Here is a 14,317-nt window from a genome sequence, read left to right as displayed (position 1 = left end):
CAACACATTTAGTCTTTTTTCTCCATTATACAATACGTTTTAAAATTAATTGCATGCCATTTATCAACACAAGCATACAACACAATAATATTGCTCATTATATGGCTCTTAATAACTGATTCTAATTAGTCAATAGCATGAAATGTTGTCTCTCTGTGGTCTAGGAAGATAAAATAGTTCTTAAAGGATTAGTTCACTTCAGAATTAAAATTTCCTGATAATTTACTCACCCCCATGTCATCCAAGATGTTCATGTCTTTCTTTCTTCAGTCGAAAAGAAATGAAGGTTTTTGAGGAAAACATTCCAGGATTTTTCTCCATATAGTGGACTTCACTGGGGTTCAACGGGTTGAAGGTCCAAATGTCAGTTTCAGTGCAGCTTCAAAGAGCTCTACATGATCCCAGATGAGGAATAAGAGTCTTATTTAGATATTATAAACAATCGGTCATTTTCTAAAAAAAATAGACATTTATATACATTCAACTACAAATGCTCATCTTGCACTACTCTGCGATGAGCCACGCATTACATAATCACATTGGAAAGGTGAAAGTACCAATCCAGTGTCTACAAAGTGAAAGTTCAAAGATTAAGACAAACACCCTTTACAAAAAAAAGGTAAAACAACGATGTCAGATGATTTTGAAGTTGGAGGAGAAAATGAGAGTTTTTCGCCCTACTGCGATACTACCGCCTACGTCACGCGTGACCTTACAATGAAATGCAAGGTTGCATTTTTAAGAAAATGAGCAATGGTTTCTCTAGATAAGACTCTTATTCCTCGTCTGGGATCATGTAGAGCTCTTTAAAGCTGCACTGAAACTGACATTTGGACCTTCAACCTGTTGAACCCCAGTGAAGTCCACTATATGGAGAAAAATCCTGAAAATGTTTTCCTCAACAACCTTCATTATAAGACTGAAAAAAGACATGAACATCTTGGATGACATGGGGGTGAGTAAATTATCAGGAAATTTTAATTCTGAAGTGAACTAATCCTTTAATGTATTTATTCATATTTTACGCAGCTGTGCAATAATGTACAGCTGACATGACTGTACAAGGACCTGTACTTATTTTTGTCTCTGAAGACAGGAGAAAGCGTTGTGCAAGTGTGTGAGCTCTTGTTTATGAACATGCTGTTTTTATGTAGAACTAGATAGCAGTGGTTTTAGGACATTTGCCATAAATATTAAGTACAATTTATGTGCTGTTAAAGTTCTGCTTAGTGCTTTGGGAAACCCTACAGTGACGTTTGAGTTTATTTCACAGTAAACAAGCAGTTTTCCTGCAACATCAAGTAAAGTCAACTCTCCATAATCAGTCAGCCAATAGCCTCCTTCACACATCCAAAGCAACGGCTGAGCTGTAAAGTGTCTGTTCAATCAAACTTTGCTCCGTTTATAGTGTCATAACAGTCCCACTGAGAGACAATCTCCATCATTGTCCGCTGATTACATCGCCATGATAAAAGCAAGCCAGTGTGACCCGACGCTGCCGAAGCGTCACCTCCGCGGAGCCCGGGCCGTAAACGCCGGTGGGAGATCACACCTCGCGCGGGTCACGGCAGGGTCCGCAGGCTCGGCAGGGGTCCAGCACTCTGGAGATACAGACAGATGACGAGATAGTGGCTGGATGGAGATGAATTAGACGGGGTGTGAGAGGGGGAAGCTGCTGGAGCGTTTAATGTACAGGACGGGATAAAAACATGACTTGTGAAACTCCATCAATGGGACGTTTCTCTCGGTCTCTCAGGTCATGTTGCATTGAACAGTTTTGTCTTCAAGCACGGGCGATGGAAGCTGATCATTGTAGCTCTGTAGTTTCTTTCTCATTTGGTCTTCAAAGTCAGAAAATACTTCTCTTTTGTTGCAGTAGTTTTTCTGTAAATGAACAAGAAACATGAACGCTTTCCACTTGACATCATAATTGCGACTTCCAAACTGCTTGAGGACAGACAACCATGACAAATCAATGGAGAGCTCAGCTGCGTGCCACAGGTCAGAGGTCACGATCTTGACTCCCATCTGACCTCTGACTTCAGATTTCACTGACGGCAGACAGCAGCCATCGCTCAGCGACTTCAAGAAAATCAAGTCCTCTTCGCTGACTGATCGTCCTCATTTTTGAAAGGATCTTTTTCCATTTGCTGCGCCGTCTGCAGGTCCGTTCTCACGTCTGTCTGTCTGTCTGCCGCTTGACTTTTTATCACCTCTCGCCGCGAGAGAGAACCGCCGCCATCCGTCATTACGGCACACGATGACAGCTCCTCACGCATGCATGAAAGAAATAGATTTTTACATTTGGCCAAATCCGGGGGGTTACTTTAGTGTAACCGATTCGATATTCTCCAAACGAGCCGGGCGATATACGTACACGCCGAGACAGATGTGATGATCTATAGCTCGCTCTTAATGGATTCTGTCAACTTTAGAGAAAAGACAGGCCTTCTACTTTTAGGGAGAAAAAGACATAATGTGTGCAATAAAAACATAATTATTCAATTGATTAGGCCTGTAATTTATGCCATTCACATTCGCCGCTGTCTGAATAAGACGGGAGCGTCAAACGTGGCCGAAGTAGGAAATGAAGCGATGCAAAAGAGGCACTTTGACAAAACAGCGCAGATCGGGCGAGTCCTGCGGCCAGAGAATCACGTCATTACACAAATACACAACAGATCAGCTGAACGATCGTCTGCAGAGATGCTGAGAGAGAGAGCATGAGTTTAACTGAGCTTCAGCAGCAGGTCACACACAAACATGACGAGGAGGGCGGGACCTCCATCAAGCGCTTGCGTCTGTGGACTGAATGATCACATCCTTCACATTCGTGGAATCTTTTCTCACGCAGTGGTGTCATGGTTGATCATGTGATAAACACAGGCCTGAAGCTTCCGGACTTCACCCCAACCTAAAACGATCAGCTGTCAACTCACTTAACTATTATGAACACTCAAGAGAACCAGTATCAGATACATTACTGACAGTACACTGCCCTAATGGCAGCTTCATTCATCTGAACTTTAGATATTAAATCTTAAAAAACACGGGGTTAAAAACAACCCAGTTTGGCTGGGTAAATATAGGACAGAACACATGTTGGGTTAAATTTACCCAGCAAATTGGTTTGTTTATTTAACCCAGCGTAATGGGTTGATTCATTTTACTATAATACTAGCTTATTTTTTTCTTTTACTTCATACATTAATGTTTATGGATGCACTTAAATCCTCTAAACTTTTTCTCCACACAACCACTGGTTTGCATGATAATTCCTTTATTTGCGATCATATTTTATAGCATGTCATATTTTATGTAGTTTTTATTACATGTTGCCTACATTTAAGTGTAACTGATCAGTCTCTGTTGGCTATTTCCACTGTAACGGCACTGGATCTTGCATTCGGCAGGGGAACTGATAACTTCAGACCGCCGCCTGCGTTTCACTCATAGCCGAAAAATGCTGTGACTGACTCCATAACCTGTCCATAAATAATCAGTGTACAAATCTGAGAATATATTGTAACATCATAAGTATTTATATTCTGTATCTTTTTGAAAAAAATCATAAAATATTATGCAAGGCATCAGACATTTCCATCATGCGAAAAGACCGACGCGACACTCGTTTAGGTGACTGACATCACGCCCTGTATGTTGCTCTGCATAAAATAAAATGATATACAGAACAATAACGATTTTTTTTAGATAAAATGTATAGAAACCTGTAATTTACCGAAGACATGCACCATTTTGACAGAGCTGTGCTGCTCTCTCCTGAAGAGGGCGCAAAAAGACCACGATAAATAGCTCAACCCCTGGGTTATTACATCTGACCCAGGATCTGGGTAACACAAAACTACCCAAACGCCGGGTTGTTACGTCTGACCCAGGATCTGGGTAACACAAAAACTACCCAAACGCCGAGTTGTTACGTCTGACCCAGGATCTGAGTAACACAAAAACTACCCAAACGCCGGGTTGTTACGTCTGACCCAGGATCTGAGTAACACAAAAACTACCCAAACGCCGAGTTGTTACGTCTGACACAGGATCTGAGTAACACAAAAACTACCCAAACGCCGGGTTGTTACGTCTGACCCAGGATCTGAGTAACACAAAAACTACCCAAACATTGGGTTGCTAAGTCTGACCCAGGATCTGGGTAACACAAAAACTACCCAAACATTGGGTTGTTACGTCTGACCCAGGATCTGAGTAACACAAAAACTACCCAAACATTGGGTTGTTACGTCTGACCCAGGATCTGAGTAACACAAAAACTACCCAAACATTGCGTTGTTACGTCTGACCCAGGATCTGAGTAACACAAAAACTACCCAAACATTGGGTTGTTACGTCTGACCCAGGATCTGAGTATTACAAAAACTACCCAAACATTGGGTTGTTACGTCTGACCCAGGAACTGGGTAACACAAAAATTACCCAAACACCGGGTTGTTACGTCTGACCCAGGATCTGAGTAACACAAAAACTACCCAAACGCCGAGTTGTTACGTCTGACACAGGATCTGAGTAACACAAAAACTACCCAAACGCCGGGTTGTTACGTCTGACCCAGGATCTGGGTAACACAAAAACTACCCAAACGCCGAGTTGTTACATCTGACCCAGGATCTGAGTAACACAAAAACTACCCAAACGCTGGGTTGTTACGTCTGACCCAGGATCTGAGTAACAGAAAAACTACCCAAATGCCGGGTTGTTACGTCTGACCCAGGATCTGAGTAACACAAAAACTACCCAAACGCCGAGTTGTTACGTCTGACACAGGATCTGAGTAACACAAAAACTACCCAAACGCCGGGTTGTTACGTCTGACCCAGGATCTGAGTAACACAAAAACTACCCAAACATTGGGTTGTTACGTCTGACCCAGGAACTGGGTAACACAAAAATTACCCAAACACCGGGTTGTTACGTCTGACCCAGGATCTGAGTATTACAAAAACTACCCAAACATTGGGTTGTTACATCTGACCCAGGAACTGGGTAACACAAAAATTACCCAAACACTGGGTTGTTACGTCTGACCCAGGATCTGGGTAACACAAAAACTACCCAAACACCGGGTTGTTACGTCTGACCTAGGATCTGGGTAACACAAAAACTACCCAAACACCGGGTTGTTACATCTGGCCATCAGATCTGGCCATATATAAGTTTGGACAGTCCATCTATAAGAACCAGATTTGCCCTGCAGTGTGAACAAAGACACTGTATTTCCTGATGGGACGGATGTACATCACAGCATCATGTCAGGCAGATTGTGTCCTTTTTACTACTGAATTACCTGATATCTATAAACTTATTAAACTAAAAGAAGCTCATGCTGTTGTGTTTTGTGTTTTGTGATATCATTACACGTCACAATTGTCTTGTGGTCTTAACCAGTGTTGGGGTTAATGCATTGCAAGTAACTTGAGTTACGTAATCAGATTACTTTTTCAAGTAACTAGTAAAGTAACGCATTACTTTTCCAATTTACAACAAAATATCTAAGTTACTTTTTCATATAAGTAACACAAGTTACTTTTTCATATTTATTGACTCACAGCACTCCTGTCCTCATGTAGAGAGAAATAAAGGTCAGAGGTGTTGTGTGCACTGTGTGAACATGATGGTTATTGTAGTTCTAGACTAAATGTGAACATCTCACTTGCATGAAAACATTTAGTATTCCTCAAAACAGTGAAATGCAATTTTAGAATGTTATGCAAACCTGTAATAATTAATTATATTGAAATTACACAAATATACTTTATGTATTTAATCTCACTTTATTAACCAATGTCTTTGCTGCTGACCTTCAATGATCTTATTCAAACACACTAATAAGCCAAAATGACTTTAGATTAGATTTAGAAATAAGAGTGTTGAACTTCCTTCTCCTGTATCCTATTCTTCTTTAATCCAGAATGGCGGCACAGCTGAAAGGTTTGTTTGAGTTGCGCCCTCTACTGTACAGGTGTAAATATGCACTTCCTTCAGCCTGAGGTTTATTCATTTCACTTTTGGTTTGAAAGGGCCTTATCATTTGACGAAAATAGAACTTTTCTGTTGTTATTAAAACACACAAGCAAGCCCAGTCCAGGTGAGAAACAGTAACGCAGAAGTAATGTAATGCATTACTTTTCATAAAAAGTAACTAAGTAATGCAATTAGATACTTAGTAACACAATATTGTAATGCATTACTTTTAAAAGTAACTTTCCCCAACACTGTTCTTAAGCAATGATTGCGTAAAGGGAATGTCCCAGCTAACAGGGAACGTTCTCAGAACTGCGGCTAACTTTCTGGATTAGTTATGTACAAACGTTCTTCCAGTAACATTAATAAGTTCATTCTAAGTTATTTGCTCTTTAATAATTTTCTCAAAACATTTGCACAAAAACATATAGATCTATTTTTCTGAACTGTTTTAGTTGGATGTTCGTCTAATGTTTTTTAAATGTTACTACTTGTTTCAGAACGTTCATAAAACATTCAAAAGTGAACAGAAATAATGTTTTCATAACTTAAATGGTTAGTTCACCCAAAAATTTAATTTCTGTCATTAATTAATCACCCTCATGTCGTTCCACACCCATAAGATCTTCATTCACCTTTGGAACACAAATTAAGAGATTTATGATGAAATCCGAGAGGTTTCTGAGCCCCAAGAGAAAGCAACGTAATTACCGCATTCAAGGTCCAGAAAGGTACTAAAGACATCGTTAAAACGGTCGACGTGACTGCAGTGGTTCAACCTTAATGTTATGAAGAGACAAGAATACTTTTTGTGTGCAAAAATAAAACAAAAACAATGAATTTATTCAACAATATCTTCTCTTCTGTGTCATTCTCATACGTTGTTTACATTCAGCGCTTCCAGGTTCTATATCAGAACGGCGACTAATTATTGGCTGGCTCCTGCGTCAGCATCACACGCATGCGCCGTGCTGATCACATGAACAGCGTCGGCCAATACTGAGCCGGCGTTCTGACGTAGAACCTGGAAGTGCTCTGAACATAAACAGCATAAGAGAATGACACAGAAGAGAAGATATTGTTGAATAAAGTAGTTATTTTGTTTTATTTTTGCGCACAAAAAGTATTCTCGTCTCTTCATAACATTAAGGTTGAACCACTGCAGTCACGTCCACTGTTTTAACAATGTCTTTAGTACCTTTCTGGACCTTGAAAGTGGTGGGTAAATTGCTGTCTATGGACGAGTCATATACCTCTCAGATTTCATCAAAAATATCTCAATTTATGTCCTGAAGATGAATGAAGGACTTACAGGTTTGGAACGACATGAGGGTGAGTAATTGATGACAGAATTTTCATTTTTTGGTTGAACTAACCCTTTAATGGGAATGTTAGCTAAACTTTATTTGAACAAATTTTTGGATTCCTCCTGAAAAAAGTTTTGAATGAAGACTAGCTGTGTTACATGAGCTCAGATGAACTGCTGTCCTCAGTATTGAGAAGTGTATGTAACCGATAGTGAAAACACCATGATCAAACTTCAGTGTGTCCTGATGAGTGTCATTCACTAATGAAGGACAGATTCAGGGGCTTCGGGATTTCACAGAACGAGAAAGCAAAGGACACGAGGACAGTAAGAGAGAGATAGAGAGAGAGAGAGCGTTTGTGTTTGGTTAAATATCTCTCTCTTTTAATGGTTTGTGTTGTGCGTTTCTGCGAGCATGTGTGTCGCGGAGCGAGGGAAAGCAAAAAAACGAAAGAGAGAGAGAGAGAGTATTCTCAATTTCCCTCTAAAAAGAAAATTCATTTGCGCTTGCTAATGTAATGTCATCGTTGTGTTTACTGAGCGTGGATGATGTATAGGGGATGTTGCATTGAGTGAGACTGTTTAATGATGCATAGAATTAAGTCTGCAGCTTTCAGCTGAGCTCCTCCCGCTCCCGCGCCGCTCGCTCCTGCTCTCCTTCTCTCTCTCCCTCTCCTCCGTGTCTCGGACCGCTGGCCACACGCCGCTGCGCGCTCCCATGCTTCACTCCATCAATCACTGGAGAGGGAGGGGGGGGGTACAAAGAGTAAAAGAGATATTGTTAAAAACAGGCCCAAAGCTTCACACAACAAACAATGAGGACGACAGAGACACGCAAAAACACACACAGAAATAGCCGCATATGGTCTCCAGCCACTAAAACCGTCCGATTGTCTTTAGAGTCTCAGGGAATATACTGATTCATGTGTGATTATAGCTCTTATTATTATAATGATCACGATTATGATCCCGTTTATGGTTATGATGATGATGATGATGATGATGATGTCATATCCTCTGTTTGCAGTGGAAACTGTTCATTGTTGCAGGACCAAAACAGACACACTTTACAATTACACACAGTCAGATTCTGACGGGGAAAATGAAACGCAACGGCTTGAGAGTGTTTGTCAGGGCTTCAGAAGGAAACCTTATTTCTGCAGGAAAGTAAGCTAAAATAGTAGCATCTCATTTAACTATTATTGTTTAAATATTAATATTCGCTATTTGTGTCAACAAAATACATTTTATGCGTTAGAAATGTTGGTCTTCATGCAACTTTTTAATTCATTGTAACTTAAAAAACTTTGTTGGTTTAACTTAAAAAAGTAAGTTACCTGGTTGGCCTTAAAGTTCATTGAAATAAAAAATTTAAGTTAAACATTGGGTTAAAAACAACCCAATTTGGGTTGTTCTCAACCCAAGTGCTGGGTAAATAGGACAAAACACATTGGGTTAATTTTACCCAGCAAATTGGGTTGTTTATTTAACCCAGCATAATGGGTTGATTCATTTTTACTATAATACTAGCTTATTTTTCTCTTTTACTTCACGCATATTAATGTTTTCGGATGAACTTAAATCCTCTAAACGTTTTCTCCACACAACCACTGGTTTGGATAATTCCTCTATTTTCGATATTTTATAGTATAGCATATTTTTTATATATTTTTTAATACATATTGTACATAATCAGTGTACAATTCTGAGAATATATTTTAACATGCTAAGTATTCATATTCTGTATCCTTTTGAATACAATCATAACATTTTATGCAAGGCATCAGGCATTTCCAACCGAAATGACCAACACTACACTCGTTTAGGTGACTCACATCACGCCCTGTATGTTGCTTTGCATAAAATTAAATAATATACAGAACAACAACTCATTTTTAGATAAAATAAAATGTACACAAACCTGTAATTTACTGAAGACTTGCACCAATTTGACAGAGCTGTGCTGCTCTCTCCTGAAGAGGGTGCAAAAAGCCTGTGATAAATAACTCAACCCCTGGGTTATTACGTCTGATCCAGGAGCTGGGTAAAACAAAAACTACCCAAACACTGGGTTGTTACGTCTGACCCAGGAACTGGGTAACACAAAAACTACCCAAACGCTGGGTTGTTACGTCTGACCCAGGAACTGGGTAACACAAAAATTACCCAAACATTTGGTTGTTACGTCTGACCCAGGAACTGGGTAACACAAAAACTACCCAAACACTGGGTTGTTACATCTGAACCAGGAACTGGGTAACACAAAAACTACCCAAACACTGGGTTATTGCGTCTGATCCAGGAGCTGGGTAAAACAAAAACTACCCAAACACTGGGTTGTTACGTCTGACCCAGGAACTGGGTAACACAAAAACTACCCAAACGCTGGGTTGTTACGTCTGACCCAGGAACTGGGTAACACAAAAACTACCCAAACATTTGGTTGTTACGTCTGACCCAGGAACTGGGTAACACAAAAACTACCCAAACACTGGGTTGTTACATCTGACCCAGGAACTGGGTAACACAAAAACTACCCAAACACTGGGTTATTGCGTCTGATCCAGGAGCTGGGTAAAACAAAAACTACCCAAACACTGGGTTGTTACGTCTGACCCAGGAACTGGGTAACACAAAAACTACCCAAACACTGGGTTGTTACGTCTGACCCAGGAACTGGGTAACACAAAAACTACCCAAACACTGGGTTGTTACGTCTGACCCAGGAACTGGGTAACACAAAAACTACCCAAACACTGGGTTGTTACGTCTGACCCAGGAACTGGGTAACACAAAAACTACCCAAACATTGGGTTGTTACATCTGACCCAGGAACTGGGTAACACAAAAACTACCCAAACGCTGGGTTGTTACGTCTGACCCAGGAACTGGGTAACACAAAAACTACCCAAACACTGGGTTATTGCGTCTGATCCAGGAGCTGGGTAACACAAAAACTACCCAAACACTGGGTTATTGCGTCTGATCCAGGAGCTGGGTAAAACAAAAACTACCCAAACACTGGGTTGTTACGTCTGACCCAGGAACTGGGTAACACAAAAACTACCCAAACGCTGGGTTGTTACGTCTGACCCAGGAACTGGGTAACACAAAAACTACCCAAACATTTGGTTGTTACGTCTGACCCAGGAACTGGGTAACACAAAAACTACCCAAACACTGGGTTATTGCGTCTGATCCAGGAGCTGGGTAAAACAAAAACTACCCAAACACTGGGTTGTTACGTCTGACCCAGGAACTGGGTAACACAAAAACTACCCAAACACTGGGTTGTTACGTCTGACCCAGGAACTGGGTAACACAAAAACTACCCAAACACTGGGTTGTTACGTCTGACCCAGGAACTGGGTAACACAAAAACTACCCAAACACTGGGTTGTTACGTCTGACCCAGGAACTGGGTAACACAAAAACTACCCAAACATTGGGTTGTTACATCTGACCCAGGAACTGGGTAACACAAAAACTACCCAAACGCTGGGTTGTTACGTCTGACCCAGGAACTGGGTAACACAAAAACTACCCAAACATTTGGTTGTTACGTCTGACCCAGGATCTGGGTAACACAAAAACTACCCAAACACTGGGTTATTGCGTCTGATCCAGGAGCTGGGTAAAACAAAAACTACCCAAACACTGGGTAGTTACGTCTGACCCAGGAATTGGGTAACACAAAAACTACCCAAACATTGGGTTGTTACGTCTGACCCAGGAACTGGGTAACACAAAAACTACCCAAACACTGGGTTGTTACGTCTGACCCAGGAATTGGGTAACACAAAAACTACCCAAACATTGGGTTGTTACGTCTGACCCAGGATCAGGGGAACACAAAAACTACCCAAACATTGGGTTGTTACGTCTGACCCAGGATCAGGGGAACACAAAAACTACCCAAACACTGGGTTGTTACGTCTGACCCAGGATCTGGGTAACACAAAATATTATGTTACCTGAACCACATTATCTAAGTTGATTTGACAAAAGAAAAAATGTTGTGATAATGAAAATAATGAAAATGAAAATATTTTTTTTACGATGTGTCTATATCAAGGGCTCAAGGTTAGTCTGGTTAGCATGGGTCACTTAACCTGCTGGTAGATGTCATAACTGCAGCTGATTAGTGTTGTGACTTACATGATTAGATGAACACGCTCCTCCTGAACTCCATGAAACAGAAAGGGAAACCAGCTAAAAATCATATTTAAACAGAAGCTTCAGCAGGAGATTCTCACTATATCGTCGCCAAAGCTACTGTACACCTGGAGCTCTTTCACGAGGAACGCCCACATGCATCTGAATGAAGATCACAGGTTTAACCTGCTAATGCAGCTACAGAAATAAGTTATGAATGTTTAATGTTTATTTGGTTGCTGATAAACACGTGTGGCTGGATGAATATCTCATCTCTCCATCATGACTTGTGTCAGTTATTGAACTAGCAAAACAACTGTTGATTATTTCCACTGCGTTTATAGTAACAGCACCGCAATGTCTCTCTACAGCTCCATCCATCATTCCTACTGTGGAATTATTGTTGCTTTGATGTGTTGAAAACAAATCCATTTTACTGGCCATCAATTCATCATCTGGGACGGAAAGTCACAGTATAACCCTTCACTGTACCTGCGACAGACAGACAGACAGACAGACAGACAGGCAGGCAGGTGTGAGGTGGACTCAGCAATGCTCTTAAATAAAGAAGACGGGAACAGAGAGGAGAGAGAACTGCTCGCTCTCTTTCTCTCTCTCTCTCCAAATGTCTGTGATAATTTATCACTTCTTCTAGCTCAACTGACAAACTATTTGCAGGAAAATGAGTTTTTCCGCTACGGATTTGTCCTCTGGGAATGAAAAGGGAAGCAGTTGTGTTTTTATCCTCTTTCTCACACACACACACATGTTCAGATACTGTGAGTATGTATGTGGGGTTTAAGATAAATGAGGTAAATTAATAGAGTCACTGAAGGAAAAGATTCAGCCTTCACTCTGACACACTCGAGACTCACTGAAGAGACGCTCTCTGTGTCTATATGTACAAACACACACACACACACACACACACACACACACACACACACATCTGTCTAACACAGTCACATCCACAATTATCAACTATCAAGACTCTAGGATAACCAGTATCAATGTGACTGCTAATGACTTAATGCTCATTACACACATATCATATCAGACATGTGTTGCATTTCACTGATATTCTGCTTTTAAATGCTTAAATGTCTGTTTGTGTCACTTGAATAAAGCCTGATCTTCATCATCTGAGGAGGTAACCACATATCCACATGTTAGAAATGCCAAAGCCTTTTTGAAGAGATGAGCAAAACCCAAAAGTGTCCATCAGTTCTTGTAAACCACCCGTCATGCATTGACCCGCAGACAATCTCGAGGAGCTCCGAATGAGGGTTTATATAATCACAGGGCTCAACCAAGGTCAGCGATCCAATTTTCTCTCTTGTCCTCAACAAACAACACACTGACAAGCATTTGATGGAGAGTTACAGGACTATAAAGGCCTAATTGCGCTGAATTTACACAAGAGTGTTTGTAAAGCTCAGTGGATTTCTCCACAGGGTTTCCTGCCAGTAAATCTCCTGCAGACGCTCATGTGACGGGGGAAAACTCCCCTGTTATAACTTAACGACTCTGAAATGCATCGACCGCTAATTGGAATATAAAGCGCAGCTCAGTTTTACTGCATTGAGGTGATAAATATATTTGACTGAAGCTGAGAGAAAGCCTTCGGTTTTCACCATAAACTCATATGTGACGAAGATTTTATCAGCCAGAATGTTCAAGCATGAAGTGCTTGTTTAAACTCTCCAAACTAAAGTTTAGGGTTGTTCTACTCTTATTTTTTTTTACAGTGATTGAATATAGTGCCGCCATCTTCATCAGTGTTTATTTTCCTGTCAGTTAAGCTGCAAACAGATTCGGTGTCGTTCCCATTTATTGCTTTCTATTATTTACAGTGTTAGTATGTTTGTGTTCTCTATTCAACAAAAACCTTTTCAATAGTGCAGTTACAGTGACCCACATCGCTTGGGTCATTCACACATTTCCACCTTTTACAGCTTGACCTTAAAAGGCTGTTAAGCCATTAAGAGTCCCTCAGTAATAAATAAGAATATCTTTGATCTTTGATCTTTGAGGACATGCTTTTAGATGCTCTAATATTACTTTTCAGAGCTCTTTCCATTTTCAGAAAAATATCTTGTTTTGTATTTTCAAATATATGCTCATGTTAGGAAGCGTTCAAGGAAGATCAGTAATATTGCTTAATATTAAAGGTTTATTTCACCCAAAAATGAAAATTCTGTCATTACTCACCCTCATGTCGTTCCACACCCGTAAGACTTTCGTTCATCTTCAGAACACAAATTAAGATAATTTTGATGAAATCCGAGAGGTATATGACTCGTCCATAGACAGCAATATAATAAACACTTTCAAGGTCAAGAAAGGTACTAAAGACATCATTAAAATAGTCGACGTGACTGCAGTGGTTCAACCTTAATGTTATGAAGTGACAAGAATACTTTTTGTGCGCAAAAACAAAACAAAAATAACAACTTTATTGAACAATCTCTTCCCTCTCAGAATCCATACTCAGCTGATGCAGTATGCACAGTGAAGGCTTCCGTGTTTACGTCCAAATTCTGGGAATTATTGGCCAAAGCTGATCACGTGAGCAGCACGACGCATGCGTGTGATGCTGACGCAGGAGCCGGCCAATAATGAGTCGGCGTTCTGACATAGAACCTCGAAGCGCTGAATGTAAACAACATATGAGAATGACACAAAAGATAAGATATTGTTGAATAAAAGTCATTATTTTTGTTTTGTTTTTGTGCACAGAAAGTATTCTGCAGTCACGTCGACTTTTGTTTTAACAATGTCTTTAGTACCTTTCTGGACCTTGAAAGTGTTGATTATATTGCTGCCTATGGACGAGTCATATAGCTCTCGGATTTCATCAAA

This window comes from Chanodichthys erythropterus, chromosome 13 (genome assembly GCF_024489055.1).
Source record: "Chanodichthys erythropterus isolate Z2021 chromosome 13, ASM2448905v1, whole genome shotgun sequence".
Classification (NCBI taxonomy): domain Eukaryota; kingdom Metazoa; phylum Chordata; class Actinopteri; order Cypriniformes; family Xenocyprididae; genus Chanodichthys; species Chanodichthys erythropterus.
Note: the sequence above shows the minus strand (reverse complement) of the source record.